The sequence below is a fragment of the Puma concolor genome, chromosome E1 (assembly GCF_028749965.1).
Source record: "Puma concolor isolate L17-30 chromosome E1, mPumCon1.1.hap2, whole genome shotgun sequence".
Classification (NCBI taxonomy): Eukaryota; Metazoa; Chordata; class Mammalia; order Carnivora; family Felidae; genus Puma; species Puma concolor.
The window spans coordinates 1,582,446-1,608,451 of NC_141680.1; the positions used below are offsets into that span (position 1 = coordinate 1,582,446).

At 60.9% G+C, this 26,006-nt stretch overlaps 1 protein-coding gene across 1 annotated transcript in view; it reads right to left on the bottom strand.

Moving 5' to 3' along the window:
- Positions 1-26,006, bottom strand: part of RPAIN (RPA interacting protein) — a 261,437-nt gene that overhangs the window by 113,821 nt on the left and 121,610 nt on the right. The window lies entirely within an intron of this gene.

Sequence of the window (26,006 nt, forward strand, 5' to 3'; positions counted from 1 at the left end):
TTCCACTTACTGGTATTGTGGCTTTTGGCAAGTTGTTGACTGCTCCAGCCTCAGTTTCCTCATCTGTAAAATATTTATGGTAATGCCTTCCTCACTGGCCATTGTCAAGATCAAAAGAGAGCATTTTCTTTTAATTTTAATGTTTATTTATTTTTGAGAGACAGAGTGTGAGCAGGGGAGGGGCAGAGAGAGGAGACACAGAATCTGAAACAGGCTCCGGGCTCTGAGCTGTCAGCACAGAGCCCGACGTGGGGCTTGAACCCACAGACTGTGGGATCCTGACCTGAGCCGAAGTTGGACACTCAATCAACTGAGCCACCCAGGCTCCCCAGAAGAGACCATTTTTGTGGAAGTTCTGTGCACACTCCGGGGCAGAGCAGGCCACACAAGCGTCCCATGGCACCCAGATCTCCAAAGGTCCATGAGCATCAGCTGGTATTTCTCGAGCCCAGTGGCATGCCATGTGGCCGGTTGGGACACGACATGGCATGGATGCCCTTCCTCAAGCAGATATCACATTTCTCCATTGTCCTCTCATGTGGCCAGGCCAGAGCTTCTGTGTCTTGCATCCACCTGCAGCCAATATGGCAGCTTGGCCAATATGGATAGAACGTTCCAGTTGGCCCCATGCTGACAGTTCCCATGAGAACAACCAGACTTGAGAGAGTGGATGGCCCATTCCTCTAGGAATAAGGTGCCCCCGACAGAAAAAGTAAGTATGCCCCGTGCACTGCTCCTCAGCAATAGCTCAGACCTGCCCGCGTTGAACATGGCGGGTAGGACCTTGAGCCAAGTGCAAACAGTCCGAGGCTTCATTTACACATCCTGACGGTGATCAGCTACTCTGAGGCTCCATCAACCGACCTACTTCGCAGCACTCAGCACAGAGCTTGGCCCACGCAAGAGCTTAATCAACATTAAAGACTGAGAGTGTGACGGTGTTCTCACGGCCCCCCTCCCCGCCTCCACCCTCCTGGAACGGGTCTCCCTGGCCTGAGGCTGGTGGCTGAGCTCTGAGCCCCAAGAAGGCCAGCCTCGCCCGTGACGCTGGAAATCTGTCTGCAGGGCAGAGGCTGGGCGACAGGGAGGCCCCGATGGCCGTGGTTGTCTGGGTGCAGAGGTGGTGAGTCCGCCAATGGGCTTGGGGGTCAGCTACGGGGTTCCGGTGCGCGAGCGAGGGCACGTTCCTCTCCCCACAGCCGGTCACGTTGCCTGACACGGCGCAGTCGGCCCACCGCTGCTGGTTGCGATCGCTGGAGTCATTAATACCCACGAGAAGGGGCGCTCGGAGCGGGGGAGCTGCCCATCAGGCCGATAAGGAGCCTCGGCCTGGTCAGAGCTCTTGTTGGGAGTGAGATTCCCACCCTCCCGTTGATGCAAGGAGACAAAGGCTCATTCGGTTCCGGCTCCAGCCAAGAGCTCTGTGTGAGGCTGGGAAGGTGACAGCCACCTCACTCTCATTCATCTTCCCCGGGCTCCCTCCTCTGACACACACACAACGTGCTTCATGACCCGGCCTCTGCCGCGCCCCCCGCCCCGGCCAGCGCCCGGCTCCCGGGACCCAAGGGCTCACCGGGGACGGGACGGCACCTGGGTCGCCTTGTTGAGCCATTTCCTCCCCGCGCCGCCCCCCAAGAAACACCTGCAGCCCCCATCGTCCGGTGGAAGTCACCCGCCGCCCGGTGACGGCTTCTGGAACCCCACCAGTCGCCTCGGGTAGCGAGCCGCGAGTCACGTCTTCAGCAAGGAACTGTCCCTGTTTGGTCTGGACGTCCGGTGGAGCCGTAGACAGGGCTTTAATCATTATTACCGGAGCTGCACTGCGGCTCTCTGGAGAAGCACTAAGCAGGAGTGAAAAGGAAGTAACGTAATTAGTCTGACACAGTTCAATAGGGAACCGTCACCCCGGCGGTAATGAGCTCCTGCGATATGTTAATGTTAGCGTAAGAAATCACACCGGTGCAACAAATCGGCTTAGGGGGTGCGGCGGGGGGGGGGAACCCAGGATCGTCCCAGGCAGCAGGCTAGCGGGGGGAGAAATGGAGAAGGCTCGCAAAACCCCCTTTTCTTTGTCCCCAAGTCACCTGTGGTCACGGGGCGCCGAGGCTCTATCATGGCCGCCGCGTGCGCCTCGCGGCTGCTGTCGATGCGCACGGGTGGGCACGTATTCGTTCAGCTAGGAAAATAGGAACCTCGAGAAAATTCCTCCGAGCACCAAAAATCGATGCAGAGACAGGGTAGCGACATCCCTAACAGTCACCCGATGCCGCGTGGAGTACAGCGTGTGTTCTTGGCCTTTGCGTGTGTTCTTGGCCTTTGCGAGAACACGAGAGGAGAAGAGTAAGGACTCCGCCACTTAGTAAGCTGCTCTCAAGGAACAGCATCCGCGGCCTCCGTGGCCCGTCCGCAAAGTGGCAACAATGAAGCCACCTTCCGGGTTGAGATAGAGCGACCTTAGGACGCAGCCTCAACGTTGGCGGGCAGCTGAATGGATAAAGGTGTGGCATGAACGTATATTCAATGGAATAGTATTCGGCTTTGAAACACAAGAAGGAGGGGCCCCTGGGGGGCTCAGAAGCGTCCGACTTCGGCTCAGGTCACGATCTCGCAGTTCGTGGGTTCGAGCCCCGCGTCGGGCTCTGTGCTGACAGCTCGGAGCCTGGAGCCTGCTTCGGTTCTGTGCCTCCCTCTCTCTCTGCCCCTCCCCCGTTCATGCTCTCTCTCTCTCTCTCTCTCTCTCTCTCTCAAAAATAAATAAACATTTAAAAAATTTTTAAAAACAAGAAGGAGATCTTGTCATCTGTGGTAGCAGAGACAGGTGACCCGGAGGGAGTTATGCTGAGTGAGAGAAGTCAAAGGTGGACAAATACAGTGTGGTCTCCCTTAGGTGTGGGTTATACAGCAGAGCCCAACTCGGAGGAGCAGAGGGCAGAGCGGGGGCAGCAGGGGCTGGGGCGGGGGGCACTGGGGACGTTGGTCAGCGGGCACAGAGGGTCAGACGTGCAGGATGAATGCCTTCGGAGATGCCACGGTACAGTTAACAGTGCTGTTAACTCTACGAGGCGACAGATGAGTTCGCCAGCTTGGTTACGGTCACGCCCACGCTGTCTGTAGAGCCCAAAGCCCCGTGCCGTGCGTCGCAAATGTCTGCGGCGTTTACTTGCCATATATGCCTCAAGGAAGCTGGGGGGGGGGGGGTGGGGATAAAATAATTGTGGACAAATGAATAAAGGTGCGGTAAGTCTGCATTTTTTGATCTGAGTTCTCTCTGAACATACAGAGGAAACAAGAGGAAACCAGCCCCCAGCCCCGCAGAAGGCAGGACCTCTTGGTGATTTCCCCGCGTCCCCTTCGTCCCCTGGCCTCCTCTCAAAGTGGGAACGGTCCTCTGAACTCAGATGCACCCAGAACCTACAGTTCCTGTGTAGATGTCACACCCGAGCAGCCCAGGGAGCAGTGGGCCAGGCGTTTTTCTTATTTCTGGTTCACAGATGGGGGAAGTCGGGGCTTCTTGGGTTAGGGGCCCCCCAAGGCCGCACGGTGGGGACACGTGGGGCAGGGTGCGGACCTGAGCTCTGGTACCGAGCCCCGGAACAAGACGGCCCCATCGCCGTCCGCTTCTCACCCGGACCGCCCCCAGCAACCTGGGCACCTCGGTGCCTCCGCCCTGGAAAGGGGTGTCCCTCCCCCACCCACCCCGGGGGGTGTGGGAGAACCAGGGGGACCATCGGGCCGGAGAGCCACTCACGTCTGCCACCCCACGGAGGGCCCACTGCCCGGTCGATGGCGCCACCCCTCAGCCCCACGGACACCCGGCGTCGCCTTCCTGGACCAAGCCCACTGTGGGCCCGGGGGCGGGGGACACGGCTGTGGCTGCAGAACGGGGCCAGCACCCGCTGGGTGCCGTCATGCGGGCCGGTCTCTTAGAGACGCCAGTTCCGGGGCCCCCAGGCCCACTGAGTCGGAGCCTCAGCTCCGACTCAGCTCCCAACATCGACAGCTTCGGAGGCCCCGGGGCTTCTGCGCCCGCGATGGGTGGGGGCCGCTGCTCCTGGAGTCCTGTCCTCCTGCATCACGGGGAGGAGCCGTGGAAAGGTCTCATCCCAGACGCTTCTCTAGCTCACCGGCCCTCTGTGCGCCCCCCGCACCCCTGCCTTTAAGCCCGACGCCCTGTCCCCGCAGTGGGCCCGCACCCTTCCTCCCAGACTGCCCACGTCTGTCCTCGGACAGGCGCCCCGGGACCCCCTCCCTGCCCCGCCCCAGGGCACCAGACCCCCAGGCTGTGGGAGGAAGGGCCCCGGGCCACCTCAGGCTCTGCCCCTGACCTCACCGCCACCCGCCCACGGACAGACTCACCACTCAGTAGAAGGACTTATTTCCTCCTCAAGACGATGCATCCCTGTCTGTGGGGAAAGTGTGGGTTCCTCCCATCAACGTGGCTGACACATCACCTTGTGGAGGGACGGCCTGGCCTTTTCAGGATCTGCAGCTTGGGCTCTGTCGCAGCACAGACCCCGCCTCAGACGGTGCCCGAGTCTGCCCTGCGGGCCTGAGTCCCCATTTCCGCCCCGATCGGGAAGGGGTGCGGTGCCCCGTCCACGGGGCCTCGGGATGCAGAGGAGGCTCCTGGGCTCCCCCAGCCCGTTGGGGGGGGGGGTGAGGTGGGGAGCCTCCAGGAGAGCAGGGACGGGGGCTCCACGAGGTGCCGGCTCCACACCCCCGACAGCGTCCCCGGGACGGTCCACGGCCCCTGAGTCCCTCTCAGGCTCCCAAAGCCGTGGCGTGTGGGCCGGGTGAGGCCCCGCACCCAGTGTCCGGCTCAGTGTCCATCAGGGGCCTCCGTCCCCACGCGGCTGACCAGGCGGGCTGACCAGTCGGTGGCAGGCGAGGGCGGGGGGACCCCAGCCGATGCCGCCACGTGGGCTGCACCTGGGTCCCGCCTCTCTCTGGATCTCGGCGTCCTCGCGCTTTGTGGGAGTAACAGTAACGCTCACCAGCCCGGAGGTGACTCACTGTTGCGATATAATCGCTTGCAGTGACCACGGGATGGGAGGGGACCCTGAGCAGAGGGCTCCAGGGAGCGAGCCCGCAGCCCCAAAGCGGCCTGACCTGCCTTTTGAGCTGCGTCCCCGTCGCAGAGACAGGCCGCACGGAACAGTACATGCTCCCAGCGCCCTGGTGGCCGAGGGCCCTGTCCACGGCAGGGTCCGAGGCCTGGCACGTGGCGAGGCTGACGTCCCTCGCTGGCGCCTCTCCCGCAGCCAGGCCGCCAGCAGCGTGGGGGCAACGGGGCCTCACGCTTCCCTCAAAGGGCGAGAGGCCTCCTCGCGCCTCGGACACGATCCACTGGGAGCTGGGGCAGGAGCCTCAGCACAGAGACCCCACCCTGAATCCAAGGCTGGGCCTGGAGAGAGGCCCGGTCAGGTTGCCTTTCCAAGACCCTTGTCCTGGGCCGTGCAAGCCCCTCACCACGCTCCCACCCCCACCATTCCTCTCCAGGCCCTTGCTTTTCACATCACGCTTAAGACTCATTGTTGCAAGCGATCAAATAATCGACTCAGGCCGGCTCAAGCAAAAGAAGGGACGGACAGGCTTTTAATAACCAGGGTTCGGAAATAGAGCTGGCTGCAGGCGTGGCTGGATACAGGGGCTCCAAAATCCATCATTTGGCCAAGACTTACCGATACGTCCCTGCTCCAGGCAGTGTCCTCGGCACACGAGCTCAGCCCTGCCCCCGCGGGGACGGAGACTGCGTGAGAATGCACGTCTCCGAGTGCGGAGAGTCAGGCACCCCCTCACGGCCACAGCGGCTGTAACAGCAGCCAAGTGCGGATCCATCAGAAGAGAGTGAGTGCCGGCCAAGTCCTAGAAACACGGATCAGACATCCGGGGGCGAAGCTCCTACTCCTGAGCCAGTGACAGTGGCTGGGGGAGTGCGAAGGGCTCGGCTCAGGTCTCGGTCCCACGGCCCCTTGCGGGCCACCGAAACGGGGGGACGAGCGGGGGCTGCAGCCGGGCTGGGGGGAACAGGTGGCGGGGAGCCGGCGGCAAATGTCTCCCTGGGGCCTCCCTGCCCGGGCTTCCTCCCCTAGATGCGGGCGAGCGCATCGGAGAGGCCGAGTGGCTCGCGGTCCCCCTCCTCCCTGCCCTCCCCCCAAAGGCAAAACAGTAGTTCACCACCCACAGATCACACGCCAGTTGCCGCGCACTGCCTCCGCCTCCCTGGGGAGGCAAGCTCGGTGTGCGTGCGGCCCAGCCCCTCGGGGTCCCTGGAAGACGGGAGGGGTCACCGGCTGAATGGGTGGGTCCCCCCATAATTCACGTGGAAGCACTAGCCCCCCACGTGCCGGGGTCTGCAGGGGGGTCTTCCGGGTAATGAGGGCAGGTGAGGTCTCGAGGGCGGGACCTTGTAGGAGACACGTGGGAGCCTGCTGCCTACACGCCCGTGCACACGTACACACATGCACACCCTCACACATGCACACGCACGTTCCCGGTGTGCACACACACGTGCGCGCGCGCACACACACACACACCCTCATGCATGCAACACACGTTCCCGGCGTGCACACACACACACACCCTCATGCATGCAACACACGTTCCCGGCGTGCACACACACACACACACACACCCTCATGCATGCAACACACGTTCCCGGCGTGCACACACACACACACCCTCATGCATGCAACACACGTTCCCGGCGTGCACACACACACACACACACACCCTCATGCATGCAACACACGTTCCCGGCGTGCACACACACACACACCCTCATGCATGCAACACACGTTCCCGGCGTGCACACACACACACACACACACCCTCATGCATGCAACACACGTTCCCGGCGTGCACACACACACACACACGCACACCTTCATGCATACACATGCACGTTCCCAGCATGCATGCACACACAAGCACACACACACACACACACACACCCTCATGCATGTACACACGTGTTCCCATCATGCACACACACGCAGGCACTCACACACACATGCACATACACATCTTCCCAGTATGCACACGCACTCATGAACACTTGTATGCACACACACGTTCCTGGCATATGCACACACGTTCACACACATGTATGCACACATGCAGATGAGCATACACACACCTTCCGAGCATGCATACATGCACACTCGTGCACACACATGCACACATGTTCCTGGTGTGTGCGCACACATGCACGTGCTCACACACGCATGTGCGCATACACATACCTTCCCAGCATGCACACACGTGCACACACATACACACACACATGCATACACACCTTCCCAGTGTGCACGTGCACACACGCTCACGCACACATACACACACCTTCCTGACATGCTCACACACTCATGCACACACACGTGCATGCATACATACATCCCCAACATGCGCACACAGAGGAAAGCCTCGTGAGGACACCACAAGGAGGCTGCAAGCCGGGAAGCACATCCTCCCGGTGACCCCACCGCGCTAGCACCTGATCTGGGACCTCCAGCCTCCAGAACCGTCAGAAAAGAATTGTCTGCCGTCGAAGCCGCCGCGGGTCTGCGCTGTTTGTCACTGCTGCCCCGTCTAAGACAGTGGGGCAGGCTTTAACCCCTTCCTGTCCCAAACCTCGCCAGGACCATCCGGGAGGACCCGAGGGAGGAGGGAGGAGGGAGGCTTGTATGTGATCTGCGCTCCCCGGGTGGAAGGGGAGGTGGGCGGGTGACAACTGGGTACGATCATCTGTGCCCGCGTCTCCCCTGCAGTGAACTGCCCCGGACTCTGGTCGTGGGACCGCAACTTGGAGTCCAGGGAGAGACTCACTCCCGTCCCGCCTCCCAGGCTCAGCAAGAGAACGAGTCTGGACAGGTGGGCGTAGGAGAAACAGCGGCCCCGACTCGCTGGGCCTCAGTCTCCCCACCTGCAAAAAGGGAGGTTGGATGCACACACCCCGAGACCCCTTCTGGCGGGGACACGCGGGCTCCAGCCTGGAGGCGCTGAGGAGGCCGGACGCTGGGGACGGCGGGCAGCAGACACAGGCGGGTGGCACTCGGGGCTCAGGGGACGCTCCGGGGAGACCAGCGCCCGATTGCCCCTGCGTGTTCGCCAGCCCGGCCCAGGTCGAGCCGCTGCTAGAATTTCAGGTGCTTAGTCATACTTTTTGGAGTAAATATCATGGTAAAAAGACATGACATTTCCGGGGCCAGTCTTCAGCATTAATAAAAGATTCCAAGAACAGGGTGACCTTTTCACAAAGGATTTGTAAATGCCAAAAACTACATGAAACCTCTCTTTCTGTGGCAGACAGGATTGTCACAGCTCAGCTTTTATTCTATGACATGTGAGGCTGGCTCCTGGTCCCCCGTCCGGGGTGCCAGCTGGTGGGCACTGCCAGCTGGGGGGGAGGGGGAGGAGGAGGAGGAGGAGGGAGAGGAGGGAGAGGAGGAGGGAGGAGGAGGAGAATGAGGAGGGTGAGGAGAAAGGGGAGGAGGATGAGGAAGAGAGAGAGAGGGAGGAGGGAGAGAGGGGGAGGAGGAAGAGGAGGGAGGGACGAGGGAAGGAGGAGGAGGGGGGAAGGACGAGGGGGAGGAAGAGGGGGAGGTGGAGGGAAGGAGGAGGGAGGAGGGGAGGAGGAGTTTGGAGGGGAGGAGGAAGAGGAGGAGGGGACAAGGGAAGGAGGAGGGGAGGAGGAGGGGAGGACGAGGGAGGAGGAGGGAAGGAGGAGGGGGAGGGGAGGAGGAGGAAGAAGAGGAAGGGACGAGGAAAGGAGGAGGAGGGGGAGGAGGAGGGGGAGGAGGAGGGGGATGAAGAGGGGGATGAGGGGGGATGAGGAGGGGGATGAGGGGGGATGAGGAGGGGGATGAGGAGGAAGAAGGGAAGAGGAAAGGAGGAGGAGGGGGAGGAGGAAGAGGAGGGAAGGAGGAGGGGGAGGAGAAAGGGGAGGAGGACGAAGAGGAGGGGGAGGAGGAGGGAGAGGAGGGAGAGGAGGAGGGAGGAGGAGGAGAATGAGGAGGGTGAGGAGAAAGGGGAGGAGGATGAGGAAGAGAGAGAGAGGGAGGAGGGAGAGAGGGGGAGGAGGAGGGAGAGGGGGGAGGAGGAGGGGAGGAGGAGGGGGAAGAGGAGGGGGATGAAGAGGGGGATGAGGGGGGATGAGGAGGGGGATGAGGAGGAAGAAGGGAAGAGGAAAGGAGGAGGAGGGGGAGGAGGAGGGAAGGAGGACAAAGAGGAGGGGCAGGAGGAGGGAGAGGGGGAAGGAGGAGGGAGGAGGGGAGGAGGAGGGAGGGAGGAGGGGAGGAGGAGGGAGGGAGAAGGAGAGAAGAGGAGGGGGAGGAGGAGGGAAAGAGAAGGGGGAGGAGAAAGGGGAGGAGGATGAAGAGGAGGGGAGGAGGAGGGAGGGAGGAGGGGAGGAGGAGGGAGGGAGAAGGAGAGAAGAGGAGGGGGAGGAGGAGGGAAAGAGAAGGGGGAGGAGGAGGGGAGGGGAGAGGAGGGGAGGAAGGGGAAGAGGAGGAGAGGAGGGGCAGGAGGGAGAGGGAAAGAGGGAGGGGGGAGGAGAATGAGGAGGGTGAGGAGAAAGGGGAGGAGGATGAGGAAGAGAGAGAGAGGGAGGAGGGAGAGAGGGGGAGGAGGAAGAGGAGGGAGGGACGAGGGAAGGAGGAGGAGGGGGGAAGGACCAGGGGGAGGAAGAGGGGGAGGTGGAGGGAAGGAGGAGGGAGGAGGGGAGGAGGAGTTTGGAGGGGAGGAGGAAGAGGAGGAGGGGACAAGGGAAGGAGGAGGGGAGGAGGAGGGGAGGACGAGGGAGGAGGAGGGAAGGAGGAGGGGGAGGGGAGGAGGAGGAAGAAGAGGAAGGGACGAGGAAAGGAGGAGGAGGGGGAGGAGGAGGGGGAGGAGGAGGGGGATGAAGAGGGGGATGAGGGGGGATGAGGAGGGGGATGAGGGGGGATAAGGAGGGGGATGAGGAGGAAGAAGGGAAGAGGAAAGGAGGAGGAGGGGGAGGAGGAAGAGGAGGGAAGGAGGAGGGGGAGGAGAAAGGGGAGGAGGACGAAGAGGAGGGGGAGGAGGAGGGAGAGGAGGGAGAGGAGGAGGGAGGAGGAGGAGAATGAGGAGGGTGAGGAGAAAGGGGAGGAGGATGAGGAAGAGAGAGAGGGAGGAGGGAGAGAGGGGGAGGAGGAGGGAGAGGGGGGAGGAGGAGGGGAGGAGGAGGGGGAAGAGGAGGGGGATGAAGAGGGGGATGAGGGGGGATGAGGAGGGGGATGAGGAGGAAGAAGGGAAGAGGAAAGGAGGAGGAGGGGGAGGAGGAAGAGGAGGGAAGGAGGAGGGGGAGGAGAAAGGGGAGGAGGACGAAGAGGAGGGGGAGGAGGAGGGAGAGGGGGGAGGAGGAGGGAGGAGGAGGAGAATGAGGAGGGTGAGGAGAAAGGGGAGGAGGATGAGGAAGAGAGAGAGGGAGGAGGGAGAGAGGGGGAGGAGGAGGGAGAGGGGGGAGGAGGAGGGGAGGAGGAGGGGGAAGAGGAGGGGGATGAAGAGGGGGATGAGGGGGGATGAGGAGGGGGATGAGGAGGAAGAAGGGAAGAGGAAAGGAGGAGGAGGGGGAGGAGGAAGAGGAGGGAAGGAGGAGGGGGAGGAGAAAGGGGAGGAGGACGAAGAGAAGGGGGAGGAGGAGGGGAGGGGAGAGGAGGGGAGGAAGGGGAAGAGGAGGAGAGGAGGGGCAGGAGGGAGAGGGAAAGAGGGGGGGGGAGGAGAAGGAGGAGGGGGAGGAGAAAGGGGAAGAGAAGGGGGGAGGATGAGGACGAGGGAGGAGGGAGGAGGGGGGAGGAGGGAGGAGAGGAAGGGGGGCACGGGGCAGGCCCAGCCAGGAACACGCTGGGGGCAGGCGGCTGTGGGGCCTCGCAGCCATTCAAGCAAGTTCACAGAGGACAGAGCACCCAAACTGCCACCCTTCGGCCTCCACACTGGGCTCTGTGCCACATGCATTCAGGCCGCGGGAGGAGTGACTCCTGCGGGCACCCGCCAAGCCCACGGGAGCCCCAGGCCGGCGGCCTCCCCCGAATGCACTAGAGCCCGAACACCCCCGCCCCGCTGGCCGTCCGCAGCCACACCTCGCGGGTCCTCAGCAGCACACGGGCTAAGAACGGGGGCTCGGGGTCACCTGGCCCCGGCCAACTCCGCAAGCCTCAGCTGCCTCATCTGTAAAAGGGACCTGCCTCCTAAAGCCCGAGCGACGACGTGGTGACGTGCCAGGCACAAAACACAGGACCGCTGGAAGCAGCGTCCCCACCATGCTGCCGCCTGCTCTCGGGGCCCCGTCCTCTGCGCTGACGTCGGAGCGCAGGTCAGGCACAGGCTCTGAGCCCTTCCGGGAGCGGATTCCGCCCCTCGGGCCACGAGCCGTATCAGGGCCTTCCCGCTCCGCTCCCCAGGGAACCGCCGGGGGCTCGGAGGGCACTCCCCAGAGAGGGGACGCCTCTGTCCTCTGCAGCCTCGGCGGTGACCGGGCCCCAGACACACACGGCCCACGGCCGCCTCTGCTCGGACGGCGGACGGCGGGGGCTCCTTTGCCGGGTTCATTGCGCGACGGAGCCTGACAGATCCTGATTTGCTTTCGAAAAGACACATTCTCGCAGAGGAAATAATGACACACACCAGTGACGCAAAGCAATTGTCCGGGCAGTGAGGGCGGAGTGGACTTCGCTGCCCGGCTCGCGCCTGCCTCGTGAAAGGTGGGATCCGGGACGTCTGCGAGGAGCTTTCCAATTCAGCCTCACGCTTCCGAGGCCGCCGCCGATGGGCCAGGCCACGTGCTGCGCCACGGACAGCCCCACGTGGAGAAGCCCGGCCCCTGCCCCTTACGTGCCCCGAAGCAACGAAAGGTGAGTCCTTCCCGCAGATCTGAGGATCGGGTAGCAAAACGGAGAGCCCAGAGAGGGTGAGACATTCGCCCCACGTCACACAGCTGCACGGTGCGGATGAAGGCTATGGCTCGGATCTCTGCCTTTTTCGCCACGGCTCGGTCCCGCCCGCGGACGTGAGCTCAGCCTGATCCCCGCTCACCTTGCGGGTGGGACGGCACAGTGGTCGAGAAAGCGGAGCTCTGAGGAGACGCAGGGAACCGACTGGTGGCCTCCGGGTGGGGGGGGAGGGGCTTACTGTGCTGATCATTTCACAAGACACACGAATATTGAATCGTGATGTTGTGCCCCGATGGATAAACGGATGGGTGGATGGATGTATAGATGGGTGGATGGATGGACGAAGGAAGGAAGGAAGGTGGGAAGCAGGACATATGAATGGCGGGAGGGAGGGAGGGACGCATCCAGCTGAGCTCTGGAATTCTCGGCTCTTCCCGACACTGGTTACCCCAACCCAGCTCATTTGCCCCGTTGGTGAACACAAGTGTCACTTGGATCGGCAAGGCGGTTGGCACCGTCCCCCGTGCCCTCCGTACGGACAGGGCAGAGAAGTGGGGACAGGATGTTGTGACGGCTGCAAGGCTCCTACGACCTGCCCTCGCCCCACCCCGCTCAGAAGAGCGCTTTTCCAAGTAACTCAGCATCCCAGATAAAAGGGCCTAATTAGTCAAAACGACTTCATTTACCATTTAAACCCCGGGAAGTTTGTTAAAACCTTAGGAAGTCGTAAGTACATCCTACATAGGATTACAGATCATTACAAATCTTAAAACTTGATTTATTCAACCAAGGTGGCCATAAAAGACCCGAAAGGCGAATGTATCGCATTATGTTAACTGTTAGCAAAACCTAGCTCCTTTAACGTTGAGAAGTTTTAACTAAGCCGTCAAAGACGTGATACAGATGAGACCTAAAACTTTGATTGTCCCGGAGGATAAACCTTGTTTGCGTTGTCTTATCAAGAGCAGATCAACGGCCCAAGGAAACGTTGTCATCTGAGCAGAGAGAAAAGCAGAATTTCAACCTCATACCGATGTACTCTTAAAATCCCACTCACCTCAGCCTTACTCCGTCCTGAGCACACATAAAATTCCTTGGGATTTCCCTCCGTGCACCTTCTACAGCTCTCCTTTGCCTTCAAACTTTGTCCCAAAGCCACTTCTCCCCAAACAACCAGTCTCACTTAGGACAAAATTACTCTCTTCTACCCTCGACAAAAACGTATTTCCATTCCTTCTATCTTTCGTACACACCTCCTAATCTCCTACGTACAGGGTTGCCTTCCTTACTTCCATCAGTCTTAAGTGCACTTAGCAGAAGTTTAACTCTCGGGAAACCTTAGTCTCCAACTGAGGACTTAGTAACCCACTGAGAGGTGTTTACAACAGAATTTTTTTAGACGGTAAATTCACAAACCAAGTAAGCACAAAGCAGGTTTTCCAATAGGTCCAAACAGCCTCAGTTTCTCTGCAACAAGGAATTAAACACAAACCTATGTCCAGCAATCAAAGCTCCAGCAATTCATTCTCTTTGGAAAGTTTCAGGTTACCCAAGACCTGAAAAAAGAAAGAAAAAAGGAAAAAAGAAAAAAGAAAGCTGTCTTAACCATCACCCATGAAAACTTTGAGGCAGACAAAATTAACTCTCGTGTTAAGTCGTCTCTTTGCTGTAACAAATTGCAACAGAGATAAGGTGAGCTAAGTGGACCTTTGCTGATAACTTTAAAGACAGGTCCGACCAACTCAGATTCGTTTAAACACCAAATCTGTTTCGCCTGCATCCACTTAGACGTCAGTCAATTTGTCCCCGTTGTCAGTTTTCACCTGGGGCACCAGTGGAGGTTTCTGAAGTGGGTGCTCCAAGGGGGTGCACCTCGCTCCTTGACCTGGAGGGTGAGAGGAGGAGCCATGGTGCCCGAGGCACTGAGGAGGGTAGAGGACCGCACCCAAGCAGGTGCAGAAACCTGAGGGGGAGGGGAAGGCAGAAGCAGCACCTGCTTGGGACTATTCCTTAAAGTCCCTTGTCCCCAGGTAGACTGACCACAGTTGGCTGCAATCATAGCTGTTAACCCGGGAAATGAACGAGGGAGAAGCCCTCACATCTTAGGCAGAGGGACAGAGAGAGAGGGAGTCAGTGTCCCCTTTTAGCCTGGTTCCATCTCGGCCAGACCAATAAGCCCCCTTCTCGAGGCTCCTCCCGATATCGGCTGGGCTTGGGGGCAGCCCCTTCCGATTCGGGCACTCACTCTCCCACTGTCCCTTTACCTCGCGGTGGGCACGTTGGTCTTTCGCCGCGGGGGCTCTGGGCTTCCCTCCTTTTGGCGGCTGGACCTTCCCCATCCCGATGCCGCCATAGACTGTTGTTGACCACGGAATCGCAGGCGAGCCACTCAGACTCCGGGGGCTTTGGGGAGCCTTAAGGGTGCCCGCCCGTGGAGCCACAGCATCGCACTCGGCAGGTGAGCCAGACCGAGCCGCACATTCACGCTCAAGTACACCCCAGAGGCTGTCACGTTCCCTCCCACAGAATTCCTACCTGTGCGACCTCTGAGGTCTCTGGGGAGCGATCAGGTCCCCCCTCCACTCTTGCGAGTGGGCCTGACTAGACTGGGCCCAGCCTTACCCGGTCCTCACCTGCCAAGTCTCCTTAAGTCCAGAGGGAACGGCGGAGCGGGGCTGGCCGGCTGGCGACCGGGCGGGAGACCGCCGAAATTCAGGCAGGGCAGGGCGCGCCTTCTCCCTTGGGATCCCTTGCTCCGTCACTGCCTCGCCATTCTCCCAAACCGGTGACAACGATGGGCCAGCGCGGCTGGGTTTCCCGGCCAGGGAACCATGTACGTCACGGAACCAGGCTGGACCCCTGGCGGAAAAACCAAGGGGCACTCGGAGATCTTGGCGGATCGGAGATGTATTTAACACCAGCGGGCTCCCAGAGAGTGTCAGTTAAAGATGATTGGGGGGCATCTGGGTTCGAGCCCCGCCTCGGGCTCTGTGCTGACAGCTCAGAGCCTGGCGCCTGCTTTGGATTCTGTGTCTCCCTCTCTCTGACCCTCCCCCGCTCACGCTCTGTCTCTCTCTCTCTCAAAAATAAACACTGAAAAAATTTCTAAGACGATTTGGATCAACCTGGGGAAGGTCTCTATCTACCCACGTGGGGTCGCTGCTGTTGGCTTTGTCCTCATTATCATTCATTCACAGTTTATTCACGAACGCATCGAGCACCTGCTGGGTCCCGGGCCTACACCAGGCGGCCGGGAGGTCACAGAGAGCAGAACGGACATGGCCGCAACCTGACGGGTTCACAGCCCGGTGCGGGAGACGGCTCGGAAAGCAGTAACACCAGGAGTGACCGGAAGGCATCGGCTCATAGGAACGACAGAGCCGGGGAGCCCGGCCTGGGTGTGCGGGGGCAGGAGTCGCATCCGGGGGCCGGGGCGGGATAGGAGCCGGTGCCGGCCGTAGGGAACAACTCGCACGGAAGCCCAAGCTGCAGACAGAACAGGGGTCCTGCAAACAGACCGGGGGGGGGGGGGTGGCGCTGTCTGCCGGGCAGGGGACTGGAGGAGAGAAGGGAGGACAGGTCGTGAGGCTTCCGAGACCCACGCCTCAGCGTAACATCAAGGAGGAGCCGCTGAGGGACGCTGAAGGGTCAGGGGTAAGGAGAGTTCTCCGGTTGCTGCTGGAAAATGGGCTGAAAGAGCGGAGCCTGGAGGCAGAGAGCGCAGGTGGGAGGCCCAGGTAAGGTGGGAGGAGGTGAGGCTGGGCCTGGAGAACCAGGGAGGGGGAACAGGAAGCCGTGCAAGCCGCCCCCCCCCCGGCGGGTGGGGGCCCGGATGTGCAGGGAAGGAGCTCGGAGGGGCCCGGAGTGGGGGAGCTCGCTCTCAGCCCCCCCTGCCATGGGGGAGGCCCCGGAGGGCGCTGGACATACAGACAGCATGACTGGGGTCCGCGGCGTCCGCTGGAGGGGACCAGGCCCCCCCCCGCAGGAAGTCAGGTTCGCGGCCGCTCCCGGAGCGAGCCGCCCCCGCCTGTGTGAGCACCAGCCGCCAGTGGCTGCTGAGAAGACAGCTGCCATCTGTGACTACATTAATGGGACTTTAGTGTCCGGATCAATGTGCTTAAGAGTCCCTGCTGCACTCAGCACTTGTCAAGCTGCGTCTGCAGCCCAGCCACGGCGAGCAGGCCACGGCTCGAACACTTCCCTGGGGCTCCCCGGAGCGAGATCCCAAAAGCCTGCGCTCCCCCTTTGGGGTGACGGTGGCCCCACCTCGGGGACCGTAGGGTCTGCCGCCCCTGAGGGTGTCCCAGAATCGGCCGGGAGGCTCTGACACGGGCCAGGGCGCGGGTCCACCGTGGCCAGACTCGTACGTGAAGTCTAGTGATTTCGAAATGTCGCTCCACACGTTGTAAAACACCCAGCGTAAGTCAGGTGCGTCTGAGGACTGGATCAAGCCTGCGGCCTCCGTCCCCATCCATCCCCCCTCCGTGACTTCCGATCGAGGAGCTCCACGATGGCTAACCTCCTGTGTCACCTGGGCAGGGCAGGGGGGTGCCTGGGTGCCTCCAGGCTGTTCCCGGGCGAGGGGAGCATCCGAGTCGGATGGGCACCCCCCCAACCCGCGGAGAGGCCTGAACGGAACAGAAGGCAGAGAACGAAGAATGCTCCGCACTGCTGTCTCACCCCCTGGGCTGGGATTGACACAGGGGCCCCCGACCTCTCAGGCCTTCACCCTGGACCTGGACACACCCTCGGGTCCCCTGGGCCTCCAGCTTGCAGACGGGGGGGGGGGAGCCAGCGGGCCTGCTCAGCCCCCGTGATTGCACGAGCCAGCTCCTCGTGGTCCGTGAGCAATTTAGTGATTAAACACCCACACGTCCCCACAGGCCCGTCACATTGCTCTGCTTGTCCAGAGTGCCCTGACCGGGGAGACTTCCATTTTACGGATGGGGACACTGAGGCTCCACGCCCAGCGGCCTCCGCGGAGCGCCGTTCCTTGTCCCCCAGGCACACCCTGTGTGCAGCCCCCACGTGTCTGTCTTGACCCCTAACACCTGAGCCCCTGCCTTTGCGCCCAGGACCCCAGCACCCTGATACACCGCTGAGCTGTCCTCCAAGGCGGCCGGGCCCTGGCCACAGCCCCACACGGACGCCCTTTCCCGCTGCTGCCGGGTCCCGTCTCCCCGTTCCACGGCCCGCACACGTCTCTCGGTGATGCTGGGGAGCAAAGGAAAGAGGAGAGGACTTCCGGATCTTTGTATCCGCTTAAACCCACACAAGTACTTTGCCTCACGGTTCTGGGAGTCAGAAGTCACGGGCACTTTATGGCTAGAAAATCTGAGAACGTTCTGGAGGAGATCCGCTCCCTTGACTTTTCCACCTGGGCTCAGGGCCCCTCGAGCCATCTTCGCCGCACGTCCCTCGGCCCCCTGCCGCCCACACGCCATCTCCTTCCTGACACAGCGACCCCGTGGCTGCGTCCGGCCCATCTGGATAATCCAGGGCAACCTCAGCTTGAAAGCCTTAACCTCATCCCATCGGGAAAGTCTCTTTTGCCACGTACGGGGACGTAGTCACAGGCCCCAGCATCAGCGTGCACATCCTTGCGGACCCGTGATGCCACCCACACACTCCTCACCCCTCAGTCAGAATGCTGTGCCCCCTCCCCCGCGCCCTCCTTACCGGCCGGCTGGAGGGGGCGTCTGCACGCAGAAGGACACGCAGAAATTCAGACCAAGAGGCAGAAGGGAAACGTAGCACAGGACAGACACGTTAAGTGCATGTGTCTACATGCATTTGCAGGTGTTCGTGGGTGGGTGGGTGTGATTGTGTGTCTGCATGTGTGCATGCGTGTCTCCATGCATGTCTGTTTGCACGCATGTGTGCACGTGTGTCCACATGCATGTGCACATTGCAGGGGTATGGACCATGTGTCTCCACGTGTGTCTGTTTGCACACACGTGTGCCCGGGTGTCTCCTGTGTGTGTTTGCACGCACGTGTGCACATGTGTCTACATGCGTGTGTTTGCATGCACGTGTGCACGTGTCTATATGACTTGCGTGTGGGGGTGGGTGTGATCGTGTGTCTGCACATATGTGTGTGTACGTGTGTCTCCATGCGTGTGTGTCTGCACACGTGTGTGCACGTGTGTCTACATGCGTGTGCACATTGCACGGGTATGGACATGCGTCTCCATGCGTGTGTGTTTGCACGCGTGTGTGCACATGTGTCTACGTGTGTGTGCACTTTGCAGGGGTATAGACCGTGTGTCTCCATGCGTGTGTGTTTGCACACACACGTGCGTGTGTGTGTTTGCACGCGTGTGTGCACGTGTGTCTACATGCGTGTGCACACTGCCAGGGGTATGGACCGTGCGTCTCCATGCGTGTGTGTTTGCAGCACACGTGCACTGTCTACACACGTGGGCACCTCGCGGGGGTGTGTTTGCGTGTGTCGCCGCGGGAAGGACCGGAAACCGGCCCCAGGCGGGTCTCCCGCTCGCAGCCTCCCGCGGATCGCTGCCTCGGCCCCTCCCCGCGAGTCCGGCCCGAAGTGTGGGGCCGGCGCCTCCCCCCACGTCGCTCGCCAGATTGGATCAGCTGTAGACGGAACCCATCAAATGCGCCTCCCGGCCTCGATTCACTGGAAGAAGCAAGAGACGTTTTCCTTCCTGGGGACGTACGGCTCTCGGCGGGCTCTGAGCAGACTCTCCCGCCAGCTTCCGGCGAACCCCGTCCCCGGCCAGGCGGTCCGCCGCTCGGAACCCCGACAGCAGAGCGTCAGCGCCGGCGCGGCCCGGGGGGGGGGGGGGGGGGGCAAGGATTTCAACAGGCACCACCCGTCCCGAGATGGGCAAGCTCCGGGCGCCCGATCCTGGCCCCAGGGAAGGGGATGATCGAAGGCTGAGGCCGTCAGGACCGTGACGAGTGACGCCCGCTGGTGACGGGCCCGTGGGCCGCCCTCCCCCCCACACCCCGCCCCAGACGGAGCTCAGGGTGGGGCCACGCCGGCCAAGGAGCTCAGCGATCGGGGCGCACGCTTCAGAGCACAAGTTTCAGACTCCGACTCCTGGCTCCGTAAACACCCGCTCGTTTGAGGACCTCGGGCGAATCCCTTAGCCCCTCTGTTCCTCAGTTTACTCATCCATTAAATGGAAATAAAACCTACCTTTCGTGGCTGTCGGAGAAAACTAACGTAACACTGTGTACAAACATCAGCTGTGGCCTGCAGTGAGTGTTGTGTTACCGTGTGTCACGTGAGCACATGAGGGCAGGACCAGACGGCGACCGGAAGACTCGCCGTGGGGTCCTTGGACCGACGCCAGCACGGCCTCACCCCTGCCTGCCAGGTCTGGGCTGGGGCTGAACCTGATGCGGGGCTCCAAAGCCCTACCTGTGGGGTGCTGAGCCAGCCAGGGCAGTGGGTGCGTCAGCCCTACGGCCAAATGAAAGTCTGGGTCACGTAGGACCCAGAGACCCTGTCTGGGACCCGAGCGGAGCCCCTCTCTCTCTGCAGGAAGCAGAAAGGCCACCACGGCCTTGCGCATGGGACAGTCTCCCCTCCGGGGCACCGCGTCTTTGTGTGCCAATGTAGGAGTTACATTAGCAAGAGCACGGCCTCCTTGAGGGCAGCGGCCGTCCTGAGTGCCGCGGGAGAAGATTTTGAACCCGGCCTTAACCTCACGTGTTCAGTTCTGCTGACAGAGATTCCCGGGAAGAGCAGACGCAGAAACGCTCAAAGAGACACGGGAGACGACAGAGCCTCCGGCCACCTGAAGCAGCTCGCCGTAACCCAGCCCACCCCGCTGTTGTGGAGACAGCGCTTGGGACCTCAATTTCTCTGTCCCCTTCCTCGTCACCAGCAATAAAACCCCTTGCTTCCAGGGGCGCCTGGGTGGCTCGGTCGGTTAAGCGTCCGACTTCGGCTCAGGTCATGATCTCACGGCCCGTGAGTTCGAGCCCCACGTCGGGCTCTGGGCTGACGGCTCGGAGCCTGGAACCTGCTTCGGATTCTGCATCTCCCTCTCTCTCTGCCCCTCTCCCGCTCACACTCTGTCTCTCAAAAGTAAATAAACGTTAAAACAATTTTCTTTTTTTTTTTTTTTTTTATTTATTTTTGGGACAGAGAGAGACAGAGCATGAACGGGGGAGGGGCAGAGAGAGAGGGAGACACAGAATCGGAAACAGGCTCCAGGCTCCGAGCCATCAGCCCAGAGCCTGACGCGGGGCTCGAACTCACGGACCGCGAGATCGTGACCTGGCTGAAGTCGGACGCTTAACCGACTGCGCCACCCAGGCGCCCCAAAACAATTTTCTTTTTAACAACAGACCAAAATTGAAAGAGTTGCTCTGTCTTGCTCTGGCCCCCAAACAAACCAAATCTCGAGGCTCCCCCACGGTTGGCTAATTCACAGCAAAACAAACTTTATCCCTGACATTTGTGAGACGACGTGTGAAAATCTGTCATGAACTTTGACTGCCTTCCACCTCGGACGGACCGACTGTCACCTTGGTTCCTTGGTTCCTTTGCCCTGTGTTTTGTCTTTAAACTCCTGTTGTCTTCTCCTTACGAGGTCAGACTGTCCTGAGTTTCAGGTTTTTCTTTTCTGTCCTAAATGCTTTGTCCCGGGGTCTCCCTTTCACGTTAGGGACGGCGCAGCATTACTGGGTGGGGGAGCGAAACAGAGTCAGCAGCAAAAGTGTCACAGGCTGGCCTGCACGTGGCTGGTGCTGCCCACGCTGGACGGCCGGTCTCGCAGGGGAGACGTCCGGGGCAGGAATGCATCCCCTGGGGACAGGGGCAGGCTGGTGACGCAGCATGGCCTTTAGGGCCCCGTGGATGTGGGCTGAGATCTTGTCTACACCATCCACGCTTCCTTGGATAAGTCACTTGGCCATTCTGAGCCTCAGTTTCCTCTTCTGTGAAATGGGCATGATTAGAACCAGTTTCATCAGTGTGACTGAGGTGTGAAGGGCGAGGAGCAAAACGGGTCCTCAGTGCACATGACTTTGCTTCCTGTCCCTGAGCCTAGAAGCGCCACCAGGGGCTGGGGTCCAAGGGTGGGTGTCTGCCACCCTCCCCTCCCCGCCCCCCCCCCCCCAGAGAGCAGCCAGCAAGGTCAGGAGGGTTTCAGCCTGCAGAAGGACACAGGGCCCTACAGCAACTGAAGGATATAGAGCTGGAAACAACAGCCCCAGGTGTTACACACGGGACCGGGGGCACCTGGGGGGAAAGATGGGGTCACAGGGCAACTGGGGGGGAATGGGACCAGGGGGCACCTGGGGGGAAAGACGGGGTCACAGGGCAACTGGGGGGGGATGGAACCAGGGGGCACCTGGGGGGAAAGACGGGGTCACAGGGCAGCTGGGAGGGAGGTGATGGGACCAGGGGGCAGCTGGGGGGGGGGGGAGACGGGGTCACAGGGCAGCTGGCAGGGCATGGGACCAGGGGCAGCTGGGTGGTGGAGGGCCTTGCGGGGCAGGCGATGAGGGGTTGTGGGGGCAGGGCGGGGGGAGGTGCAGGGGATAGTCTCGTGGGAGGAAGAGGAGGAGAGGAGGAGGGCCTGAGGCCCTACCTGACCCCGGCCGTGACCAGTGAAACAAGTCACCGCGCCCCCTCCTGGGGACCGCTCTGGTGGGTCCCCCCCACCGGCCCCTCAGCAGACAGCAGGTCTCCTCCGCACAAACGCGGACGGATGTGCAGGAATCCCGTCCCCCAATCCCTGGCTGACCCCGTGGGCCAGAGCCCTCCTTAGGAGAAAAGTCACAACTCGGCCTCCGACGGCTGCGCATCCTGAGCCTGGGCCCCCGAAGCTCCCGCAGAGACGCGTCCTCCGAGTCCCAGCCCTGCTACGCCCCCGCAACACCTCGGGTTAGCAGGCAGAGCAACGATTATCTTCAGCCCTGCGCAGACAGGGCGTCGGAGGCTCAGAGAGGCCAGTTCGCTTGCCCGAGGTCACACAGCGAGTGAGAGGAACACCCAGGTCTCCTGGCCTCCAGACACTTGCTTTCTCCCGCCTTTGCTGCACGTTTCGAGGAGTGAGCTCCCCGTCCGCCGACGAGCAGGCCGGAGCTGCAGTGGGGCCCCCTCGGCACTCGGCACCTAGGGCATCACCTAAAGCCCTAGGTCGGGTCAGGTGCAGGTTTTCACGAGTCAAGAAATCACACTCAGCCGCCTGTCCCTCCTCAGCGCAAGGAGGCCAAATCCCCAAACCGAGCAAAGGCCGCCTTCGGTTTTCCAGGTGATGGGAATGGCACTGAGCTCGTCACCACGCCTTCAAGTCAAGTCCCCGCTCTGCCACTTACGTCCTGTGGCCTTGGGTAAAGCCACGCAGCTCCCCGAACCCTGTGATTCGTCCTCAAAACGGACTCCCGTCCTCGTGTGAGCTCCTTGCCTCAGACCTCGCCCTCCCCTCTCAGCCCTCCTGGGAAGGAGGGGGACCACCCGGGGTCCTCTCCTGACCTTCCTGATCCCCCCACCCCCAGCCCCCCGGCTCCAGCTCAAAACCCGGTTACCAGAGCCAAAACAAGGAACACGGTTCAATGGAAAAATCAGCCCCAACAATTGGACCAAATTGACTTGTCAGTCACCTGCCCAGACGGGGGCCCAGGAGGCTCAGCTGATCTCCGCACAGGAAAGAGTGATTTGTAAGCTTTGAGGCCAGGAGGGAAAACACGCAGGAAAGGCCCGTCAAGGCGAGGAAGGCTTGGGCTGGGTTTCCATAGCGATGCCTGGAGACACGGGGGGGGGGGGGGGGGGGGGCGGGAGGGGGTGGAGCACGCGATTCTTGCCTGGCTCAGTCACAGCAGCAGTCACCCTCTCCGTGCAGGCCATCTGCCCCCGTGCCACTAGGCAGCAAGGACCCCTCCGAAGCCGCCCAGCCCCGGACCCCGAATCCGAACAGACGTCCCCCTGGAATCCCTCACGCCCCCTCTCCAGGGTCTGCGATGGTTTGGGAGAGAAATCCTCAAATCTCGGCCATGCAGTGCGTTGGAGACGCATGCGGCCGCCTCATCAAGTCACAGTTCTTCTCTAAGCCACATCGTTACAATGACAAAAGTAGTCCTTCTGCGGGGCGTTGTGGTAAGAATTAAATAACATAAAAAAAAGAATTAAATAACATAATACAGCGCTGGACAGATGGGACCTTAGTGATTTACCCGCAGTGTGCACAGCACCCCCCATTTTGCAAAGAGCTGCACCTCCATGATCTCCCTAGAATCTGCCCCAACACCCGCCCCCCGCCCCCGGGCAGGGTCGGGGGAGGTGGGCTTGGAGCCTCGTGATTTTCCGCAAGGTCCTGCCACTGACAACGGGGACAGGGCTGAAGCAGTGACTCGGGACTGACTCTCCATCGAGCGGACTTTTCCAACCAGCGCTTAGTAACGTCTAGACAAAAGACACAGGGGTTCTGTGGGTCATGTATTGCGGTCTTCTCCGAAAGAAAATACAAATAGTGAGTGACCTTTGATTTTATTAGAAAAATTAACAGTAAGGGGCGCCTGGGTGGCTCAGTGGGTTAAGCATCTGACTTTGGCTCAGGCAGTGATCTCCCGGTTCGTGGGTTCAAACCCCGCGTCGGGCCCTGTGCTGACGGCTCGGAGGCTGGAGCCTGCTTCGGATTCTGTGTCTCCCTCTCTCTCTGCCCCTCCCTCTCTGTCTCTCTCGAAAATAAAATAAACATAAAAACATTTTAAGTGTTCATACTTTTCCATCATGGGTATTTTGCACTAACTTTGGTTTCCAAACGTCGCATTCCAAGATCATTTATGTTGGTTGCTGAGTTTCGGGTGCCCCTGAAATTGTGCACGGGACTCCCCCTCCAGACCCTGGTCGCAGCCCTGCCGAGGCCGCCCGGCCCTCGTGCACTGATGCTACCCACCCCACCCCCACCGCCACAGAGGGGACATCGAGCCTGGGGGCTGAGAGGAGCCTCATCTATTAAGGGATCCCCTGCTTCAGAGCCTCCCACGCACACGTCTCTCCCGTCCTGCAGTCTGACGTGACAAGACGGGCTGACAGGCTTCCTGAGCTGGGGAAGGTGGGAGCGTCTTCACAGCAAGTGCGAGGGGGCTGGCTTCTTTCCCCAGCCGGGGCGGGGCGCGTCTAGAGCCCCCAGTCCTTCCTTCCTCTAAACAGGCCTGTCTTAGGGCTCCCATTCCAGCCACCTCCTGGCCGCGTGGCCTTGGGAACATCACACTGAACCCTCCCGAGCGTCCGTCCGTCTCCTCGTCCGCCGAGAGCAGATTAGACACCTGTTTCCAGGCGTCGTGAGAGGATCGAATGGGAATGGCGCCCACAGAGCGCCGGGCTCAACGCCTGCTCACGCTGTCCGCTCTGCGAATGGTGGCCCCCGCCCTCGACAAACACGTGGCCAACGGTGTTAAATAAAGACACGCGCCACGAGACGTGGGAGGGAAATGGAACGGGCAGTTGCTTTGCTCCGACAGGAGGGTTTTTACGGGGCGCGGGAGGGGGAGCTCAGGGGCTGGATCTGGGGATGAGAGGGTCTCAGCGGGCAGGCAGGTGCCCAGAGAATGAATGGAGTCTGGGTTCCGGAGGGCCAGAAGCACCCTCTCCCTATCACCCTCTCTCCCCAGAAGGGTGAATCCGCGTCAAATGCAAGGAGGTTCACTCTCCTGGGGGTGGAGGCAGCGTCCCGTTAACCAGATTTCAGAGCATCGACCGGACCGGATATTTGATGGGTTGAAAGCTTCCTCTCTCCTGTTGGCCGACTGGCCTCTGCTCAGCAAACACTCTTTCACAGCACTCGCTCCAGCATCCTCCTGGAGATGAGATGGACAGTTAAGTCCGCGGACTCAGTCGGCGGGTGCTCCCCCCGCCCCCCCACTCCTGCGCATGCGATCAGTGGGGCCAACGTACCGGCAAAGGCTGACCCTCCCCCAGGAAGACAGGACTCCCCCGCCCCCCTGTGCTCGCACTGGGGCTCGCTCTCAAACACGGCTCTCCCCGGGTCTCAGGTCTTCAGACTCTGAAACTAAACCACCAGCTTTCCTGGGTCTCCAACCAGCCGACTCACCCTGCAGATGGTGGGGCCTGTCAGCCTCCGCAACCACGCCAGCCAGCTCCTTATATAGGCGGGTGTGTGTGTGTGTGTGTGTCTTGGTCTATGCAGCTGGGCCGAGGCCGCTGCCCAGGCCTGGGAGGGCAGGGGGAGGACAGCCAGGAAATCCTCTGTCTTCTCTCCTCTCCAGACCTGCTCCCCCTGGCGTTGGCTTTTCCTTGCATTGTAGCAACGAGACTTCAGATTCGGATTTGAGCGCGAAGGGAGAAAACAGACAGGATGGCCTCGGGTCTGAGAAGCCGTCCACGGGGTGCAACAGATCGCTTGAATTCTGCCTCGAGGTTTGGAGGTCAAAACCTCGGCCACTTAAGAACGATTCCTCTGCCTCAGCGGCTGGCGGTGTTTTGCTAAGTATTGCAATGGGCCTCGTGCAGCGAGAATCCCGTAGTCCCAGGCTCCGGGACCTCGGAGAGCACGGCCGAGGAGGGAGGAGTGTTGGAGAAGCCTCACCCCGGAGCAGCCCAGCGCTGTGCTTAGGAGGCTCAGACCCGTCCACACAAGGTGCCCACGCGGAGCAGAGAGCGAGTGCGTGGGCCCCCGGTGGGCTTGGGCATCTTTTTATATAATTTATATAATTTTTATATAATTTTTTATTGCACAAGTGGGGGAGGAGCAGAGAGAGGGAGACACAGAGTCCAAAACAGGCTCCAGGCTCTGAGCTGTCAGCACAGAGCCCCACGCGAGCTCGAACTCAGGAACGGCGAGATCGTGACCTGAGCTGGAGTCGGAGGCTTAACTGACTGAGCCACCCAGGAGCCCCCCTTAACGGGGAAGAGGGCGCATGAGACCAGGCAGAAGGGATGGGAGCAGGTGAATCGCAGCCCAGAGCAGCTGTCTGCGGAGGAGGACGCTCTCTGCTTTCCTGGAGGGCCCCCAACTCCCCCCATCCTCGTATGACACGAGCCTCTGCCCTAATGAGATGGTCAGCTGGTCAGACAGCAGCACGGGGACGGTCAGGAAGGTCTTTATGTCCTGATGGCCGTCCTCCGCCGGCAAAGCCAAGCAGGACTGGGAGAGC